The sequence below is a fragment of the Nuphar pumila genome, chromosome 14 (assembly GCF_984573655.1).
Source record: "Nuphar pumila chromosome 14, dmNupPumi1.hap1.1, whole genome shotgun sequence".
In the NCBI taxonomy this organism is placed as follows: domain Eukaryota; kingdom Viridiplantae; phylum Streptophyta; class Magnoliopsida; order Nymphaeales; family Nymphaeaceae; genus Nuphar; species Nuphar pumila.
The window spans coordinates 9334634-9356043 of NC_143262.1; the positions used below are offsets into that span (position 1 = coordinate 9334634).

General features: G+C 36.1%; 1 long non-coding RNA gene and 1 pseudogene across 1 annotated transcript; one reads left to right on the forward strand and one right to left on the reverse strand.

The window, feature by feature from the left end:
• The first annotated feature begins 10766 nt into the window (after window positions 1-10766).
• Window positions 10767-12231, forward strand: LOC149816293 (uncharacterized). Its single transcript, XR_016427665.1, has 3 exons — window positions 10767-10895; window positions 11161-11237; window positions 11362-12231. It is a non-coding gene; the product is annotated as an uncharacterized LOC149816293 (long non-coding RNA).
• A 7259-nt stretch (window positions 12232-19490) lies between these two features.
• LOC149816294 (protein ROOT HAIR DEFECTIVE 3 homolog 1 pseudogene) lies at window positions 19491-20780 on the reverse strand (annotated as a pseudogene).
• Window positions 20781-21410: the final 630 nt, after the last annotated feature.

Below are 21410 nucleotides of genomic sequence, written 5' to 3' on the forward strand. Positions count from 1 at the left end.
AATATGCACACATAACAATTCAAATATTCTTGCAACATAAATCAATTCAAACATACTTGCAATATCACATGATATAAGAATAAATGTGCATAATATGTATGTACCAATGCATATATGATGCATGAATCAATGCAAATTACATGAATAACTTTTATCTCTTTATAAACATTTGCTTTTGAATGCATGTACATGTTTAATACAAACTAATTTAAGTTATTCTCCTGACTCCTCCGCGGATACTAGCATTGACAAAACCCGAGGTCCAAGGTGGATCTCAATTATATCTTAATCACATACAATTGTATTTTATTATTCACTGAGATCTCACACATGTCCCTCGACCGATGTTGGACATCCTCACCTAAGGCTAAAATATTAGGCATCCTTACCCAATGTCGGGACGAGAATAGCATTCACACCCTCTGACACCACTTTTCTTGGTATACTAATACACTAAAGTTGAACCAATATCAGCATTTCCAAGCAAAATGATGAAAAATTTCCTACAACTGTGGCTAGGAACACAAACCTCTATATCGAGTTCTTTAGAAAATTAATGCCCACGGTATTCAGTATCCTCACGGTCCCCTGTGACTACCATACAAGGATCTCACCCTCATCAGAGGGCAACTAATTAATCAAATTATTAGTACGTTGCTCAGATCTTTTATACCTCTTTAAATTATCATAGTTTTTTTCACAGGAACACAATTATATACATCCTCAATATGCACCTCACCATGCATTATCTGATAGGGCTACCACTTCGCTTGGTCATAAACAATGTATCATTGTGTGTCAATAAGTGCAATTAATCATATATAACAAAATAATATAAATAATGTATTCATATGATTATTATAATAATACTACACTAGCATACAACCTTAATATGCCTACATGTAGTTCAACTATAAGCCACAATACAATTTGATTCACCTCTCGAACTGTCTCATGTATTCAAGTAAGTATTTCACATTATGTTGCATATCATACTCACACGCCACATACCATAACAACATGTTGCATATCATAACACCATGCTTCATATAATCTCATTGTGTTGCATATCATCACATCATGTTACATATTAACACATCATGTTTCACATTATAATATTATGGTAGAAATTTATTATATAACATTTAAAATATGTTCACAAGTGATGGCACAATCACACAACCTCAATAGGCCCACATATTGTACATTAACAGGTTGTGTATCCATCTGGTCCACTTTTAAAACTAAACCATGTTCATATGGTTCACTTTTGAAACCATGACATGTATTCAAATAAAAGTTCTCAATTTGAGACTATTAGGAAAGAATTTACCTGTCAGTATAAATTTTGCATAAATCATATAAAATGATTTAGATCCTGTGTTTTTTATTATAGATTCACCAACACATTACAAATGCACGGTAAAAAAATTCAAACCTAAACTCATTCTGGATCAAAAAATAACAATTTTGGGAACACATACTTTTTTGTTCACAAAACATTCATGATTGGTTCTATCTTTCTAAAGAAATAACAGCCAAGAATTATGTAAAACGAAATAAATTTTGGAATTTTTACTGTGGTTGGCTTGATACATCTGACACAAGTTTTAAAAAGCCCAGTCTTAAATTTGCCTCAACAAAGAATTAAAAATCCCGTAATACAATCTATTTTTGTTATTTAACGGACCATTTTATAGAAATTTCAGGTTTTAGATTAAACTTCTATGATTTTTAATTTTTAAACCATGAGAGATCAGCCTCAAAGATTTTTTTGTATGTTCTCCTATATATGAACTAACATACATAAAAAATTTATCCATGAATTCTAAGTATTTTGGGAGATATGATTTTTAAGAAAATGTGCAGTCCATATAGACCCATGTGAGGATAGTATTTCTATGTCAACTTGCAGAGGGTATATCTCCCAAATCACAACTCTTCTGAACCTGCATTTTTTTGGAGATTGTTTTCATATATTTGAAACATCTCCTTAATTTTTAGGATTTCTAGGCTCATGATTTTGGAGAACCAGATTTTTTTTTCTTTTAAACTACATATGTCAAAATATTAATTCAAGAAAAGAAAATAATCAAGAATATCAATAACTCATCACAAAATTCAAGAAAATCACCAAACAAATTTTTAATCCATCAAAACCATATTAAATCTATGCATAAACATATCCAGCACGCTATAAACATCAAATCTAACATATAACATGAATTTAAACCTAAATATAAATCATTTTCTTTAGAAAATGGGTTGAATCAGTCTTACAAATTAAAATAAATATTACAAAAGTTAAATAAGGTTGTAAATATTAATACGACCTAAATTGGACTGTAGGAACATGATTTCATGCTTGATCAACCTATACTAAATTCTTAACATGCTGAACAATGAAAAATATTATACCTTGATGCAAACACGAATGAATAAAATACTGCACACTCGAGCGAAGATCAAAATGTGACAAAACTCTCCCAAAATACCATCAAAACATGAAAGAGTTTATAGATTTCTTCCCAACTTAAGTGGTTGTTGTCCAATAACAAGGTACAAACCTTGTATCAAATCAAACACTTAAAAACAAAAAGAAAAGCAAGCAGGATTGGCTCATACGAACGATCATCACAAAAGCAATGAAAGAAAACTCATCTAGGGTTTAGTCAGACTTCTTCTTCCTTAGCTCACTTTCTCTCCAAAATGTGTGCCTCTTCTCTCTCTCTAAAATCATGAAATAGAAAAGAAAGATAGGAGGCTAGGCCCCCTCTTAAATAGAAGATGTTGGGTCTTCCTAACTTTAGCCTCTATATAGTTCTCATAATTGTGATTATAAGTCTACTGCTACATTGCTTGATTTAAGTGTTAAGTTATTGATTAACACTGAAAGAAGTATATCTTAGTTGAAGTATGCAAGTATTATTGACAGTCTCATATATACAATGAATGAAACTAGACCAGACATAGCCTGTTGTATGAGCAAGTTGAATCGATATACTAATAATCCAACAAAAAAGCATTTGGATGTCATCTATTGAGTTATGTTATACTTGAGAGAAACTATATAATATGAGATATTCTATGAAGGAACTTGTATTTGAAAGGTATAATGATGTAAACTATAATTCTGACTTCAACGAGTCATTATCCACAAGTAGTTGGATACTTATCCTTGGATCTAAAGTAGTTGCTTGGGGATAAAAAAAACAAATTGTGATAACCCATTATACAATGAAAACAGAGTTGATAATACTGGCTTCAACTAGTATGAAAGTTGAATGACTAAAGAATCTCTTAATGGAGATATTATTAAGAGATAATTGGTACCTCTGTAGCTATGCATTGTGATAGTCAAACAACTATATATAAAGTAAAAAATAATATTTATAGTGAAGAAATTAAACATATTAGTATAAAACACAATTATGTGAATAGTTATTCGAGCAAAGAGTAATCTCGATTGGGTATGTGAAATCTTGTCAAAACTTAGCTGATCCATTGACAAAAAGAGTTTCTCAATAAATTGTATTTCAGACATTGAGGGGAATGAGGTTAAAATCTATAAAAACAATCACCATTAATGAAAATTCAACCACATAATAAGGGTCAGACCAAATCTAGTGGTTCAATGGGAAGAATAAGTCACTGAGTGATTGGATTAAATACTTAATATTTTTTATTCTAGATGTCAAGTGCTCAAAACTTATGTACAAAGATTGAGTTTAAATTAAACTCTTAATAAGATCCATAGACTTTATAGTTCAGGTGTTTCAAATAGGTTTACACCCTTAATAGACTTATCTATGTGAGTGTGAAGGTGGGAGTCACCTTCTATGAGAGTTAAACTTTCTCTCTAGAGCACTCATGAAACTGGAATAAAACACATGACCCCTATTATGTGGCTTGTATATATTAGTTAACACACTATGACCATCTGAAGTGAAAGTGTGTATTACAATGTTTGAAAAGTCAATTAGGATTTTCAAATCAAAATTAAAACTATTAGAGTCCCAGACTGCCTGAGACTAAGTAACACTAATGTAGAGGTTCAAACCCAAAATATATCTTCATTTATGCACTGGACCTTCACGAATAACCTCTTGAGTCCTTTCCATAGTTTTTATCCACATGGGAGATTGTTTTGGTTTTGACTCAACTATCTAGGTTTCATACACATTATCCGATATTTACCTAAGTTAGTGGGTGTTCATTTATTCTTACAACTTTAGTCCTACATTGAAGAGTGTTAGGACTTCACTTGACCTTATATAGTGGGGTGTTGCCTTATTGGGCAAGGCCCAATGAGTGCATATCAAATTGAACCTTGAACATTAAACCTTTAACTTTGGACCCTTGATATTGAATCTTGAATCATAGATCTTGAACTTTGAATCTTGGATCTTAGATTTGGATTTGAGTTGGGTTTCAGTCTAGTCCGACTAGGTCCATTTTAATTTCGTTTTTTACCAATTTTTTTAGTACTCGCAACAAATTTGTTCCTCAAGTCTAAGACCGATTGTTGACTGACCCATTTATGAACCTTGACATAGTCTTTATACTCATAGAAACCATTTTGGACCTTGATCAGGACATGTCCGATATCTTTTGCATGATAAATTTATTATTAAACAGTCCATTAGCGACCCCACTCCTGTTGATCGTTGACCATAACCCAATTTTTGGACTTTTTTTTACCTCAAAAGGCCATGTTTCGTCCTATTGACTAGGACCATTACCTAGGGGCAAGCCATGTTATAGGGAGGGTGGGCACGTGTCCACCCTTGCCTGCATGAAATGTGGGCAGTGCCCACCCTGACTGGGTTAGAGTGAGCATTGATGCTCGTCCGAGGATGGCTCAAACTGATCTTATCCTTTCATTCCCAAATCCACCCCCCCCCAAATACTCTAAGCCTAAATCCCTAACTCTCTCACTCTCTGACCCTCCGATCTCCCCATGACCCCACCTGTGGAGTGTGCCCCCCCTCACTCTCTTGCCCTAAACAACTTTGCCCCTGCCCACGAGCCCACATGCCACAATGGCAAACTGAGCCCCCATTCTCTTTCTCTTCCCTCCTCTCTCTATTCCCTCGCGCCCTCCCCCGCAACCCCACCTGTGCCACCCCCTCTCTCTCGCCCTTCGCAGATCTGCCTCTGGCCCCTCTATCTCTCTCTTGATTCCCTCCCAACCTCCCTCGACCCCACCTCTCTCTCGAATTTTTGTATGGCCCTTCCCGTCGATGGCCCACAACCACATGCCCATCACCATGGACCACTATCCAGATATATCCTCCAGTTAGAAAATTGAGAGTTTTGTTATTTTTTGTTTCAATTAGCTTATGTATGAAAACTATGAATCATGTTTGGTAGGACTGAGGATTACATTTAGTTTTTTTTAATAGCATGAGTATTTAATTAGGTTTTAGAGTTTTTGTGTTTTTTTTAAGAGAATTTAATTAGTTTTATTATCTTTTGTTTATTGTATTGGTGCTTTCATTTATTGATGGTATGCTAAAGGTAAATTGGTGAAAGCATAAAATTCATTAAATGTGTTTGATGTTTCTCTTCATTTTGAGTGACTTACATTTTTTCTAATTATATATAAAACATTTATGATGTTCTTTGTATATTTTTTAGAAGATTAACTAATTAATTGACTATTTATTAGTAAGTTGTTTGTATTCCTTTGTCACGTCTTGTTGAATGCATTTAAAGATCAAAACTTGAGCTTAGTTACACTCCATTATTCATGGAAGATACTTTTTTTAATCTTTATATCAAATAAAGCTAAATATTAAAGTATATAAACATGTTATTGTGGTACTATGTGGTTCTTAAATAAAAAATTTTATTACTGAAAACATGTTTAGCTTCAAAAAGGCTCATAATTATGAATATGACATTTTTTAGTTCCTCCATTTTTTTGGTACTTGCTAATATAATTTATTTTCATAGAAATTATTTTTCTTTTTTTACTGTGCATTTGTGCCTACCTTAGCTTAAATTCTTGGCTCCAGACTTACGCTTTCTTCTAACTGTTTGGGCCATTTGGTCAGTCTAAGCCCTTTATGGCTGGTTGTCTGACCCTTTTAATGCTTTTTTATAAACCTTTATTTCTAGCCGTTGGTATGGGCTTATATAAACCTTAACTCTCTTTCATTCTCATTACTCACACACAACTTTCCTCTCCTCTCTCTATATTATCTCGAGGTCCCTAGCTCACTATAGCTCTCTCTTTCTCAAGTGCTTTCTCTAGTAGACTTAGACCTTGACTTAGTCAAGGCTTTGCCTAAGTTGAGTATGGGGTTCTTACCTAAGTTGAGCTTAGAGTCTAGCTTATAGTTGATCATACATCAACCATACTTAGACAAAAGAGTTTTCAAGGTATTCTACGTCGAGTTACTCAATCTCACCCAAAGCAAAGTATAGTTGCACAAATACCATTGCACCAAGGACTTGATCTTAAGTGGAGAAATTATTAGGTGAAAGACTAATAATTGCTCTTCTTTGATCTGTTTGATTTTCTACTTACATGTAGACTTGACAACTGGTTGAGTATGACCTTTGGCATGGTGGGGTTGAGCCTTTGGCTATTAGGTGGTGGTCGAGGTTAGATTCCTATATAGACCTTCAGGGTGAGGGTCTTAGCCTCAGAATTTCATGGTTATGGGATGACAATTGTAGGCATGGCAAGCTAAGCCAATACGATTAGGTCTTTAATTCGAGATGCATTTTTTTTTTGAGTCACAAATTGAAAAAACGACAAAAAAAGCTGGTTGGGTATGACCTAGTTCCAACTCAAGTTGAAATCAGTGTGGCATGGATTCTGACATAGTGAAACAGGTCCGATTAAGGGTTGTTGCTCACCACTCCTGTCTCAGATTCTCTCATAGTCGAGTCTGAATCAAGTGCAATCACATGACCCAAAAATTGTGCATTAAGCACCTAATTACCCTCCATCAGGCTTAGAGCCCCACAATTGACAGTTTTGTCCTTAAGATGAAGGGTGATGAGGGGATTAATGCACAAATATTTGTGCAATCATATTTCACCTAATCTTTTCAACCCATAGAGCCTAGAGTGACTACGGGCTGAAAAGATTACGTGCAATATGATTGCACAAATGTTTGTGTCAGGTGCTTAATGCACAAGTTTTATGCCATGTGATTGCACCCGATCCAGACTCCGCAACCTTGCTCGTTCTATCTCAATCAAAGTCTGCTGCTACCTATCCTAGGTCCCATCAGATTGGGGTTGGATCCATCACTTCAGATTCAGATTGGGTCCGATGCACCTAGGGCTGCAAACGGACCAGATATGATCGGATATCTTATCTGAGTTTGACATGATATTTTCAGATATGGATCCTTTGAGTAAAACCTGAATATGCATTTGGACCGATTTAAAATCTGTTCAATCTGATTACTTTTGGATTTAGGCCGGGTTCAAATAAGCATTTTAAATTGGATCTGGAGTTGATCCGAATCAAAATCTGACTGATTGCATTTTCTTATAGGTAAATAGCTTGTTTTTGTTTTATATTTTTTGGATTTATTATTTCCATACGTATTTCGGATTCGGATTCAACCTTGCATCCTTGAATCTGATTCGGATCTGGATCCGGATCTACTGTTTATATTTTGGATTTATTTTTGGATGTAGTAAAATACGGACTGAATCTGACTCGTTTGCACCCCTAGGTGAGCAGGTTCACCAGACGGTTCGGGTCCGACCGTTCACAACCCCTTATAAGTAACCCGAGGCGGCGAGGCCCGAGCCGAACCCACGGAGAGAGAGAGAGAGAGAAAGAGAGAGAGAAAGAGAGAGAGAGAGAGAGAGAGAGAGAGAGAGAGAGAGACAAAAGAGGATCAACATTAATACTCATGAAGACCAACAAAATGTTGAACCCATGAACCGAACAACATAGAAAACAAAACTAAAATATAGAAAAAAACAAAAGCTAAAGAAAAAGAAACTACAGACAACTAGCAACAAACAACAAAGCCAGCTCAACCAGGATCCGCTGGATTAGAAGAAACCACCGTTGAGTGAACGTTGTTTAGATGAAAGGAGAGATCTCTAAGATGCATACGTAAAATCGCATATACGTCAACCAGGATTTTATGGACAAGATGATTAAGGATGACCGAAATTTGATGGAAAGTAGCATCATTGCGAGCCATCCAAACAAACCACCAAGTAGTAAGCAACCATGTCTTCCAGATCAGTCTCCACCGCTTGCATCGTCTAATTTCAATAGGGCCCAGGAGCAGATCAAGCGCAAAAGACTCCTCTTTGACAATTACGTTCAGAGATCTCCACGTCCTATTAAATAGAGCCACAAAGATTGGGCAGGACCAAAATAAATGAAAAGTAGTTTCTTCAGCAGCTTGACACAACACACACCAACTTGAAAACTGAAAGCCCAACTTCTTTAAATAACTGTGAATTTGAACCCTATCATGCAAAATTAACCAAGCCAAGACCCGAGATCTTGGAAAAGGGCCCTTAACCCATAACGCACACTCAGGAAACCAATCTGTCCCTGGGGGGAGCAACGGTCTATACACTTTGTGGGTGTGGAACGCACCATTTGGTGCAAGCGCCCATTGCAACCACTGATCATAATTTTCAGCATCCCCAGTTTGATCTTTGAAGGACGATAAGGCTCTCAGCCACATGCTTCGCAAGTGCGAGATCGCCAACCCCCGGGTTCCATGGCGAGAGTGAGATGAATAAGGAGAACCATATTTAGCATGAAGCAAGCGAGCACATGGAGAGTCTGGTTGATGGGTCATCCAACATTGCTTGGCCACAAGAGCAATACTCCTCTGTCTTGGAGCAAAAACACCTAAGTCATCCATACGCCTAGGTAACACCACCGTTCGCCAACCAACCAAATGGCGCTTACTCTTAAGTTGACACCCAGACCAAAGAAAATCCGTCATTAAACGACAAATTTGATTCTCCACGCCCACAGGCATCACGAACATTGACATGAAGAATTCAGGGATAGAAGAAAGAACATGTCTGATTAAAGTCAGACGACCAACAATAGAGAGATAAGACGTCTGCCACGAAAAAAGCTTGCTTTTCACTTTTTGAATAGTTGGAGCCCAAACAACAGAAGAGAGGCGCTTCACTTGTAACGGCAGACCCAAATACGTCATCGACAACTCAGAGATTGCACAATTAAAATTTTGTTGACCCACTGCAAGCATAAGAGACTGAACATTGAACATAGTAAGAGAGCATTTGCTATCATTTAGGGAAAGCCCAGAAAGAGAAAGAAAGAATTGGAGAATAAGCTTGAATCTAAGCATCTGCTGCACGTTTGCTCGCCCAAAAAAATCATATCATCAACATAAATAAGAATATGGTCCAAAAAATCCGGAACATCTAGAGGATCTAACAGGCGTTTCTCCGCAACACGCTTGAGCAATACGATGAGACCCTCAACAATGGCATTGAACAATAAAGGCGAGAGAGGGCAACCTTGCCTTAATCCACGCCCCAATTTGATCCGACCACCTCTAGTGCCGTTAATCTTAATCATGGCATGAGCATTAGAGACCAATTCTCTCACCCACCCAGAAAAACGACGACCAATGCCAAAATTGGATAACATTTGAAATAAGAAGTGCCAATGCACAGAATCAAAGGCTTTATGAAAATCTAATTTAAGAGAAAAATAGGGCTGACCACTAAGATGTAAGGAGTGAATGACTTCAGAGGCCAAGATGAATGAATGGTGAATCCTCTTATTGTGGATAAAGGCGAACTGAGAGTTCAAAAAAATTTGGTTAGCCACGACCTTCAACCTATTAGCCAATACCTTAGCAATCATCCGATAAAGGGCACTCATAACAGAGATCGGTCGAAACCTAGAGATATCAGTGACAACATCCTCTTTCGAAATTAAAAAAATAATTGTCAAGTGGGTTTGAATAGGCAATCTGGAGTTGCGATAGAACTCATCAAACATGTTAATAATATCAGGTTTCACACAAGACCAAAATTTTTTGAAGAAATCCACATGAAACCCATCAACACCTGGAGCTTTCCACCCCGACAAACCTTTGATGGTCCTAAAAATCTCATCTTCAGATAACTTCATTTGCATAATTCTGGCTTGATCTTGACGAATCGAACCAACAGAAACATGTCCAATGACACCATTCACAGTAAGTGAAACAAAGTATAAATCTTTAAAATACTGAGTGACAGCTGAAATAACGTGTTGATTAAGTACAAAACACTCCTAATGGTGATTGATGAGACGACATTCCTCCTATGACGATGAGAAGCATATGAGTGAAAAAATTTAGTATTATCGTCTTCGGCCGCAAGCCATTTCACCCTTGCCCGTTGTTTCCATCTAATTTCCTCTTTGACCCTCCAGTTCTTCAAAAGCGTTAATAACTCAATAGATCTGTCCTGCAAACTTTGTAGGTGAGAATCAGATAGAGACTCTGGAAAAGACATAGTTTGATACAATACTGAAATCTCTTATTCTCAAGTAGTCATTTGCTGAAATTTAGCCACATCTTGATTATAGAGCCAAGCTTTGATATCTTTAGCTAGACGAGACAACTTCTCGTGACACCAGATAGCTGCCCTGTACTCATTGAAAAGCTTGTTCAAGAGTCTGAAATAATACTGTGAAAGTCTGGCTCCACCATTGTTCAAAAACAAAACTCGTCGCGTGTTTAAAACCATCCCCAAATAGTGATTAACTGACCATGGCGGGCGTCCGCTTATTAAAAAGGGTCACGTAGAGAGAAAAGCGTGTGGAAGACAACGATGGAGAGGTGCAAGGGTCTGGTGTTAGTGGGCGCAGGCGTTGTTGTGGGATCATGCGCTACGCTGGCTCTCTTGAAGCTTCTCTCTGCGTAAGTTCCCCTCTTCTTCTTCTTCACCTCTTTCCAACTCTATTTCTAGGGCACGCCTCAGCAATTTAGGGCATTAATCAACCCGAGAAGAGCTAGGGGAGTTCTCGACGATCCCTTTCGGAATGAGATGTTCCGTCACCATTCAAGGGATTAGATGCGAAAGGCTCGCTCGATCTGTACCAGCAGAAAGCCGATTCGCGTCTTCGTTCGCGAAGTCGCTGCGGGAATTCGTGACGAAAAATGGTTTCGTATTTTTGTTTTACAGAAGTGGCGATGCGTCAAGTATTTCTAAGGCTACGAAGCGCTTGTTCGGCTCTTCGAGTATCGGAGATGCCGATGGCGGTGAGTTTTTCTTTGTATTATCCTTCGGTTATTTTTTGTATTCACTACCGCAATTGTGCTTGTCTATCAACCTCCAGAAAGTCGTGTTATGTTATCGAGGTTTTTATGTTAATTTTTCTTATAGGGAGGAATATGATCCACCGTGCGTTTACTTGCTATACATTGTCAATTTGAAGATTACTTCTATTTGCAACCTTGTTCCTTGTGGATTGTCAGCCTTCTCATATTTGAATTAAGGGATGTAGTGTTTCTGAAATATTCGGTCTTGTCGGATTGGTTTCTGTACATGTAAGCGGAACTCCTTAGGTCTTTTATTCATTCTTAGCTATCTAAAGAGATGGATGGACTTATTGATCTGTGTATAATGTTTTACAGTGGAAAAGGCGTGTTGTTTTGAAGCATTCGAAATCTGAACTCAATGTGTGGTGTGTGCATGTGCACACGCACGTGTGCATGTGTGGTGTTGTGCATGTGCTTGTGCCCGTGTGTGTGGTGTTCCACATGTGCTTGTGCCTGTGTGCGTGTGTGTATATGCATGTGCGTGTATGTGTGCGTGTGTGCATGGATACCATGTTGCTTGTGCGTGTGTGGTGTTGTGCATGTGCTTCTGCCTGTGTTTGTGGTGTTCTTCATGAGCTTGTGCCCGTGTGCATATGTACGTGCGTGCGTGGATACCATGTTGCTTTATCATGTTTCTCGTTGTAATTCATTTTCCATATTTTGAAAAAAATTACTTTCTAGTTTGGTTTGCATTCAGGGCTCAAGCTCGGATGATTTGTTTAGCTTCTGGTTATTCATGATTGCAATTTGGCAAGTACTCAAGCTACAAAAGTAAATTGCAATGTGGCTGAGTGATGTTGCTTGCGAACTTGTTTTCCAAGTATTAACATATGCAATACATTGTGTCACTGTTAACATAATCATTATGACTGACAAAATTGTATACGGATGATAGCATTCACATCTTAGGTGCATTGTGGTCTTTGTGTGTATATTCGTGTTCCAATTACTTATGACAGAAGAAAAGAAGTATATATCTGAGTCAAGCAGAAAGATGGATGATCAGGGTGTAGATGGAGTGGTCTTTCACGATCTTATGCAAGATGAAATAGTATCTGAGCAGCTTACAAGGTAAGCTACATTTGTTTTAATTGGACGAGAGTTGCTTTTCTTTGCTATAATTTTTTTATTTGAAATTGTTTTACGAGTATTGATGTTTCAGTTGGGTAGTAAAGCATATTTAGTTGTCCCTTGTGCGTGTTCAAAGTATTGCATGACTTCTTCTGTTATTACTTATTATTAGGAATATACAATTCTTTGTCATGGTGTTCCAACGGAAAGTGACAAAATCATTTGTTGTAGTCATTGGTCTTGGAGGAGTTGGGAGTCATGCTGCTTGTATTCTTTTAAGATCAGGAGTCAGCAAGATTCTTCTTGTGGATTTTGATCAGGTCAGTCCTTTCTTTTGCAATATCCGTCTTCGAGGAAGCATATTGTTTGACTCCCTCTCTCTCTCTCTTCTCTGATTCACTCACATGCATGCACACAGCAACACACACATACTTGCAGGCATACCTGTATTCTTTGGACAGTTTTTCACGTTGTTTCCACTTCTCATTTCTTTGAACTCTAGATCATCTTGTCATGATCTGCAGGATGTGCAGGCTCCCGTATGTGTGTGTATGTGTGCATGTGAATATCTTGGTGATGCAATTTTTGTGTGTTAGGACATGTGATTATCTTGGTGACAATTTTTTGTGACAGGACTTTATAAATCTTATGAAATATTTGTAAGATCTTGGTTGTAAATAGTATAAAACAAGCGTGGAAAGCGTGGATTTTTTTAAAGCAGAATCTTGGATTATTACTGGTTTTTTTAATACATCTTGGGAAAATCTTTGGTGTTTAAAAGAATAAAACTATCAGCACAAAAAGAAAATCACAGGTTTAGCATGATAAAGTCTGTCCTTATTTTCTCTTATTCTATTTGTTCTTCAGTTTTATATTCATGTAATCAATTTCAAGCTTAAAACATTTTACAGCCTTATCAAAGAGTTCAACAGCTTACATTATTTTCAAGGTTAGCTTAATTATTAGTTATGTCATTTGGTGATACATGTACTCCAAACTTAAGGTACAACAAAGGGTGGCCTGTAGTATTTTAACTATCAAGAATTTTTCTGCAATTTTTTTCTACTTTGCATTACCAACTTATGACCTCAGGACCTGAACTTGTGTTTCCATGATGATTGGTCAAGCACTTCACCATTGCACCAGGTAATGGCCTTTTATCAATATCACCAAATATAAGCAACATATATATATATATATATATGTATGTATGTGTATAATTTTATACTGCTTATAATTCAAGCTATTGACAAAAGGCCTGTATATACATATATATGGGATGAGGTAGATGCAACTAACTGTATGTGGAGCATTGAACATGTGTTCATATTCAATATGATCGACTAAATTTAATTTTAAAATTCAAAACTCTGGAAGTGGTAACCCACTCAGCCATCAGTTGTGAGTTATGATTACTCCCTTGCTATCCAACCCACTTGTAACCACTATTTGTGGATTACCATTTTTGGTTAAATATAACATTGATTAAATCTGAGCTGTTGGATTGAAAGTGCTCATACAACCAAATGATATCATAGATGCTTGACAATCTGTTGCATCTTTCTTCTTCCTTATATTTAAATATACATTCTTGAATGAAAATATAAATATAAATATGAATATGGATATAATATATATGTATGGTCAATAGGAGCAGAATCTCAATTGTTAACAGAAGGGTAGCCTGCTAATCATTCTTTTCAATATCGCTATAGTAGGAGGTCCCATTGTGATGTTTAATGTTTTACATTCTTCCTTGTGAAAGATGTTGATATACCTGCCTGATGCCCTCAAAAGCTGGTGCTTCCTTTACTTTGCCGTCAGTTACCAGAGTTATGCACTGGAAATTGCTTCGTTAAGCTTATCGTAGTTGTCTTTCTTGTGGGTTTGTGTTCATGTATGATTGTGAATTTCTCCCTATGACTGTAGAGCAAGTGGTTACATCGCACTTCTGTTTGTTCATGTGAAATTGTCCATGAAAGTGTGAACCCAATAAGACGGCCTGTATTGATGGGACTTTTGTTTGTTGTCCAGCATTTGTTTATGTGTTTGTCCCAATGCTGTGAAAAGCGTTGAGGCATAACGAGGCGCTCCACCAAAAACCAAAGCAAGGCGTAAAGTGTAAGCCTCATTTTTTTTTAAATTTTTTAACTTAAAAAAATATCTAAAAATACAAATAAATAGAATAAACACTTTATTGATGAAGCAACAACCAATAAAAAATAGAAAATCTTAAATAAATATCGAAAATGTGAGATTAACATGTAAAAGTAACATTAATGCAACAACTTGATCTATGTAAGTATCTAAGAAATACAATATGAGCATTCAATAAAAAAATAAGTAATAAAATCTCTAACAATAATTTTTTTTAATATCATGTCATCATCATAAAGCATAAATAAAGAGTTATGAAATCAAGAAATCAATTAATTACATATAAAAACACAAATATGGAGGTAGATAACAAAAAAAAAACTGAGCCAATGCTTTATATAATGATTATAATCCAATGAATCCAAATTCATAATCAATGAGAATCACCATATATTACACAAACAAGTGATCATATCAGATTTTTATAACACTTTGAACTTGAAAATACCATACACATAACATGGCATTGCATTTAAAATTCTAGCTAATAAAAAAAGAAGCATGATAAAATTCCCTATCTCAATACTAAACAGAACCCATAACCTAAACCATGCCAGAAAAGGTTGAAGAGAATATGAACATCTTTTTTGTATATTTTAAGTACGTTTTCAGTTTTTGTTTCTTTTATAGTTTAAAAATCGTTTTTAATTGTTTATATTTTTCAACAAAAATATATAAAATCTATTATTTCTTAATTCTTATTTTTATTGTAATTTGTATTTCTGAATTACTACCTTCATTTAAATGTGTATATAGGGACAAAAAAATGCGTTCTTATCTAAATAAAAGAGAGTACATAATCAGTGTTGGTACTTAGTAGAAATAAAAAAAGGCTAACATAAAAACATAATGAAAAAAATAGAACCAAGAGACAAAAAGATATTACTTGTCGGCAGAGGGGGAGGGAGAAGAAGAGAACGCTCTTCTTCTTCTTACTCCTTGTGTTGGCACTTGGCAGAAAAAAAAATAGTGACTAATATTAAAAAAAATAACTAACATAAAAATGCAAAAAAATAGGAAAAAATAGAGACTACCTATCAACAGAGAGAGAGAGAGGGAGAGGGCGAGAACAAACTTCTTCTTCCTTTCAACAGAGGGAGACAAAGAAAGAAGGGAAAGAGAGGGAGTGCAAGGGAGAGGGAGAGGGAGAGGAAGAGGAAGAGCGAGAGAGACTAAGAAAGAGAGGGAGAGAGTGAGCGAGAGAGACTGAGAGGGAGAGGCGAACGAGAGAGAGACATAGGGATAGGCGAACGAGAGAGACAGAGAGAAAGAGAGAAAGAGAGAGAGAGAGAGAGGCCCTGACCCTAATTAGGGTTGGGGCCTCCCTTTATTTTTTCCTAAAATTGGGTCAAATGAGGGCTTTGACCCTCATTTGACCCGATAATAACAGGGGGCATGCCTCGCCCTGAGGCGTATGAGGCGTACTTCTGTGATCATCGCAAAATTTTTCCTCTCTCGGGGTTTTTCTCTCTTCCTTCTCTTTTCCTTTTTTAACCTCTATTTTCCTCCTTTTTGAAGGGAGAAGAATAAAAAGATAGAAAAGAGAAAGAGAAGAGAAAAGAAGGAAAGAGAAAGAGAAAGAGAAGAGGAACTATTTTGCGCGGTCTCACGTGACCTTGATTTGCAGAGATTTAAAAGATTACTCGCCTCCGTTTTTTAAAATATTTGCGGGAAAAGGGAGAGACGGGATTCGCTCGTCGGTACGAGGTTCGACCGTTCCTAGCGCCTTTACCAGGGGTAATCGAACCAAGGATCGAATCTATGCTTTTTGCTTTGCCTAAATATAATCTAAGAATTTATTCTAACTCTAAATGCACAAAGAATCATGCTTGTGCAATGCAAGGATGTATGCTCTTTCGAAAATTGATTTAGAAATTTTCAAGTATTCTGAGATGAACTTGGTAAAGGAGTGGAGAAAATGATTTGAATCTAACTTTAGAACTTGAGATAGATCAAAGAAGTTCTAAGTTTTTGAAATAAATCAGAGTTGGGAGAAATAAATGAGAAAGAATGACTTGAGGCTTTAAAATGAAAGGAAATGAAGTTTCAAAGTCAAAAATCGACCTTGAATTTGAATTTGAATTTTAGGAAATGAATACTTGAGATGGAATTGAATTTAGATTTTTGAAGTTGGAGATTTAAAAGGGATCTGAGAAATCCAGAAGGTATTTAAGAATAGAAATGGATTTAGGAGATTCAAATTAGATCTGAAAATGGATTTGAATTTGAAATTTAGATTTGGAAATGGTATTGGATCTTAAAATGGATTTGCGATCAGCGATCTAATATAGAATTGGGTTCTGGATCCTAAAATTGGATCGGAAACCTGAGATCCGATGTGGGATTGAGTTCTGGATCCTAAGATGGGATTGGATCTGAAGTCTGAGATCCAAAGTGAAGTTGGACTCTGGACCCTAAGATGGATTTCGGATCTGAAGTCTGAGATCCAAAAGTGGAATTGGGTTCTGGACCCTAAGATGGATTTTGGATCCTAAATGAATTGTGGATCTGAAATCTGAGATCCAAAGTAGAATTGGATTCTAGACCCTAAAATGGAATTGGATCTGGAGTCTGAGATCCAAAAGCGGAATTGGATTCTGGATCCAAAAGGGGAATTGGATCTAAAGTATGAGATCCAAAGTGGAATTGGACTCTAGATCATCCTAAGGGGGAATTGGATCTGAAGTCTGAGATCCAAAGTGAAATTTGGATTCTGGATCCTAACATGAATTTGGAGTTTGTTTAAATTCAGAAGATGAATCAAGAGCTTTTTTAAAAAAAATGAAATTTAGAATTTGAATCTTGAATATACAAATGAATTTCAAAGTCAAATTAGACCTTGATTTTTGAAGTTTGAATTTAAAATTTGGAAGATGAAGGGAATCTCAAAGTTAAATTGAACTTTGGGTTTGATTTGGAGTATTTGAATTTGGAATTTAGAAGATGAATCAAGAGTCTTAAGGTTAAAATTGAATTTGGAGTTTGATTAGAGCTTTGAATATAAAATGAATTTGGAATTTCAAAGTTAAATTGAACTTTGAAATCTGATTTTGAATTTTGAATATAAAATGAATTTGAAATCTCAAAGTTAGATTGAACTTTGAGATTTAAAAGTGAAATAAAATTTTGAAAATTGAAAGAATGATAAGGATTGAAGATAGATTTGAAGAAAGTATTTACATTACTTGGAGTTTTTGAAGAGGAAATTTCGGAAATATGATGCAATTCTATCCTAAATGATGAATGTATTTAAATTTTTTTGAAATTGGATTTTGAAAAGCTATTTCATTCTTTAAATGAATTTAAAATAAGATTGAAGATATAATACACCCTTGACTATGGTCATTGAATGTATTATATAATAATCTATATTTAAATTCAGGTGAAGAATGAAGCACATTTGGTGCTTTTATGGAATTTAAAATGAAATTAATTCTCAATATACCCTGACTATGGCCATTGGTATATATTTTGAATTAATTTTAAGTTAAATTCTGATAAAAGAAGAAAATATTTGAGGAGATATGATGAATTTTGAAAACGGATCCAGTGTGGATCCAGTGTTATTTCGTAAAAGATAAAAATCTTAAGTCTTGTTTACATCCTGACTATGGCCATTGATGTAAATCATCAACTTAGGATTAATTACCTCTTACGAAATGGTGCATGTGCCATTCGTGTTTCACCATTGTGAGATTTTTGAGAAATGAGATGAAAATGATATGAAAAACCAAGAATTCATGAAATTTACAATGCTCATTCATTCTATCTAAAACTGGAAATGTAAATTCTCATTAAGTCCTGGCTATTACAATATTGATCTTGAATGGAAATTAAAAATCCCTAAACTAAGAAGGGAAAACAAACTTTCTACCTGATTCCTGCAAAACTGATTCAGCAAACTACGAATATATAGAGAGATGGAAAATGTCATATTATAAGTGAAAACAGGTATGTAATATCCAAGGCTATTAGAAAGATGAATGCTAGAATGTATATGAATATCTATGTAAGTGAGTGATATGAAATGCCTTGAGTAAAACATGAACCCCTATATGCTTGTTTAAAATGTTATGCTTGATACAGGTGAAAGATACTCACATAAGCATAATGTACCTACATTCAAAAGGAGCATACTATTCTGGAAATATCCCAACAAATGTATAATGAGACACATGCAGGATGTGATGAAATGGGTATGACAGTATATACATAGTTCTAACAGTTAATTGTGAGGGTATATTGCATTGGTGACAACAGCCAGTATGTGAAAGATATTGTGGCTAGTCTATTTTCCAGGAGTGTAAGTAACAAAGGTGGAATGGGCATGAATACGAAGCGAAGAGAGTGATAGTGGCGTGGAAAGGGCTGAAGGTGTTGATACAGCAGTAGCAAGTTGTTGCTGCTGCTAACATTTGAAGGTGGTAGGTATGTTGGAACAATTTTCCAGGGAATATGTACAGGACAATGGTCCTAAATGGATGGGAAGTAGGGACCTAGTGCTGTGAAATGGTGACAGAGAATGGAAACAGGGCAATGAAGAGTGGGAGTGCCAATGTAATGATAGTGGAGAAGCAATATGGGTAATGCTAAAGGGAACGAAGGAGTATGTGCAGCAAAAAGTGTAACTGGAGAAAGGGGTGCATCATACATACTGTGCATAAATGAAGATGGGAGGCTGGAAATTGCTGTGAATAAAAATAAAAATAAAAAAAATAAACACAGAAAATGTAGTGTGGCAGCTTGTGATGTGCTATATACGATGTTGTAATGGAGATGGATTGTACATGGGTATTTACCTGCATGCTCTCCTTCCTCTTATCTGAACTGCTTGTGGACTTCATATAATTTGGTGGTTTTTTTGTTGTTCACCTTCTGCACAGGGTTCTTTTGTGACTGGTTGGTTCCATCTTTGCTTTCAGGTATCTACTATACCATTCTGTAAGAAACCTTGGATGATGCTGATCAACTGAGAAAATATGGATAGGAATCAGCACATCCTTGATCAAATTTTGACATGCAACAAATGGCATAATTCTGAGAAGCCATAGCAAATCCTTCACTTTGTAGAGCTCGATCAAAGATAATTTTTTTAAAACTATCTAGAGTTCTAGTCCTTAGGTGTCCCAGCACCGATTGATATACAGGAAAGACAAGATGGAGTGCTTTGGATTCCAACTGTTGGTGCTTTGCCACTCTAACACCTTCGTCAAAATAAATAGCTCCCATATCATACCCTGACAAACAGGAATCCAGAATCGTAGTGAGCTTCTTTCCAAACCCAGAAACTGGGCCCAGTCGTGCAGTCTCTTCCAGCTTACACCAATCTTCATCGGTTGTTAAATGAGATAATTTCTCATTAGCGATTTCTTCACAGCGGACAGTTGTCACTATTCCCTTGTGTGCAGGAAGATCAAGGCCCCTGTTCTGTTTAATAACTTTCCAGATCTGTTCTGCACTAAGAGCAAATCCTGTTCCTTAAATTGCCCTTCCTTCTCCTTGTAGGGCCACAACTTCCACGTTAAAAAGAAAATCACTAAGTGGAGTGTCTTTATGATCCTGTGGCTTGCGAACTGTATCCCATATCTTCTGTATGTCTTCTTTCAAGACTGGTTCCAAGTTTTCAAGAGGCGTCTTTGCTTTATCACGAATGACAAAGAGCAAAGTTGTCTTCCGAGGGCTGAACAATCGCATCATAACCTGGAAAACAAACTTAAGAAAGGCTTATTTGCTGCTTGTTCACATCCAATGTCACGACACCACATGTTTATAAATGCTATGTTTGAAACAACTGAGGCAAAAAGAGCGCTCTGCTCCTCAAATGCAGCATCATCCTTGCCTCTCTCTCTTCTATCAGCATCTTTGAAAGCATTCATTTCTCTGAAATTTGTATGGAAAAGATGATTGAGAAGAGTGCTTTTTCCACTACTTTGAGGACCCATGATGGAAGCTACTCCATAGGAAAGTCCACATTAACCAAACTTCATTAGTTTGGTGAAATCATTAATACCAGAAACATTAAATGAAACATCTCCATCAATAAGCTGAATAGAGCAATTTCTCCATTTTTGCTGACTCAATGGTGCAACAGGAGTGACAACCTGAGAGTCTTCACTGGATTTCTCACTGGAACCATTGCGACTCGCCGTTAGAATCACTGTGACTCACCCCCGGGATCCATCGAGAGAGGTAGAGTTTGATGTGGGAGGGGAAGGAAGAGGGAGCGAGAGATGATTTTACCCAGAACTCTAACATCGATCTACACAGGTAGTCGATGCTGAATTTCATGATCAAAAGAAGAAATGCAAGCAAACGAAAAAAAAAAAAACATCTATATGATACAAAATACAATATATAACATCTGATACGCAAAGCACGATTGGCCTTGATCCGGTATGATTGACATCGATGAGAGCATTGGGGGGAAATGATATAATTAACCCCTTTATTACAATAAATGTATTATCAAACTGTAGACAGATGATCCAGATCAAAATGCTGAGAGTCATCAAATGAATTCAAGATATGAACAGATTATTACGATATAATAGCAAATCCTATGCAAAAGAAGAAATAAAATAAAAAGAAAAGAACTCAGACTAAAATCATATACGATGAACAGGAAATATAACATGAACAGAAGTAAAAAATGAATCTCAAATAAAAAAAATAAAAAAAACAAAAAAATAAAATAAAATGAAGACAAGGAATCAAACATCACGATGAAAGGCAAATCAGAAGGGAAATTAGGCTACAAACAGGGAATTGAAAATCGAAAGAGAAATCAAACTGAAAAGGGGAAAATTAAAATAAACTCAGGTATAAATTGTGATCCAGATGAAACGCAAAGGGGTGTTAAATCTAAACAATATAAAGAAAAAAAAA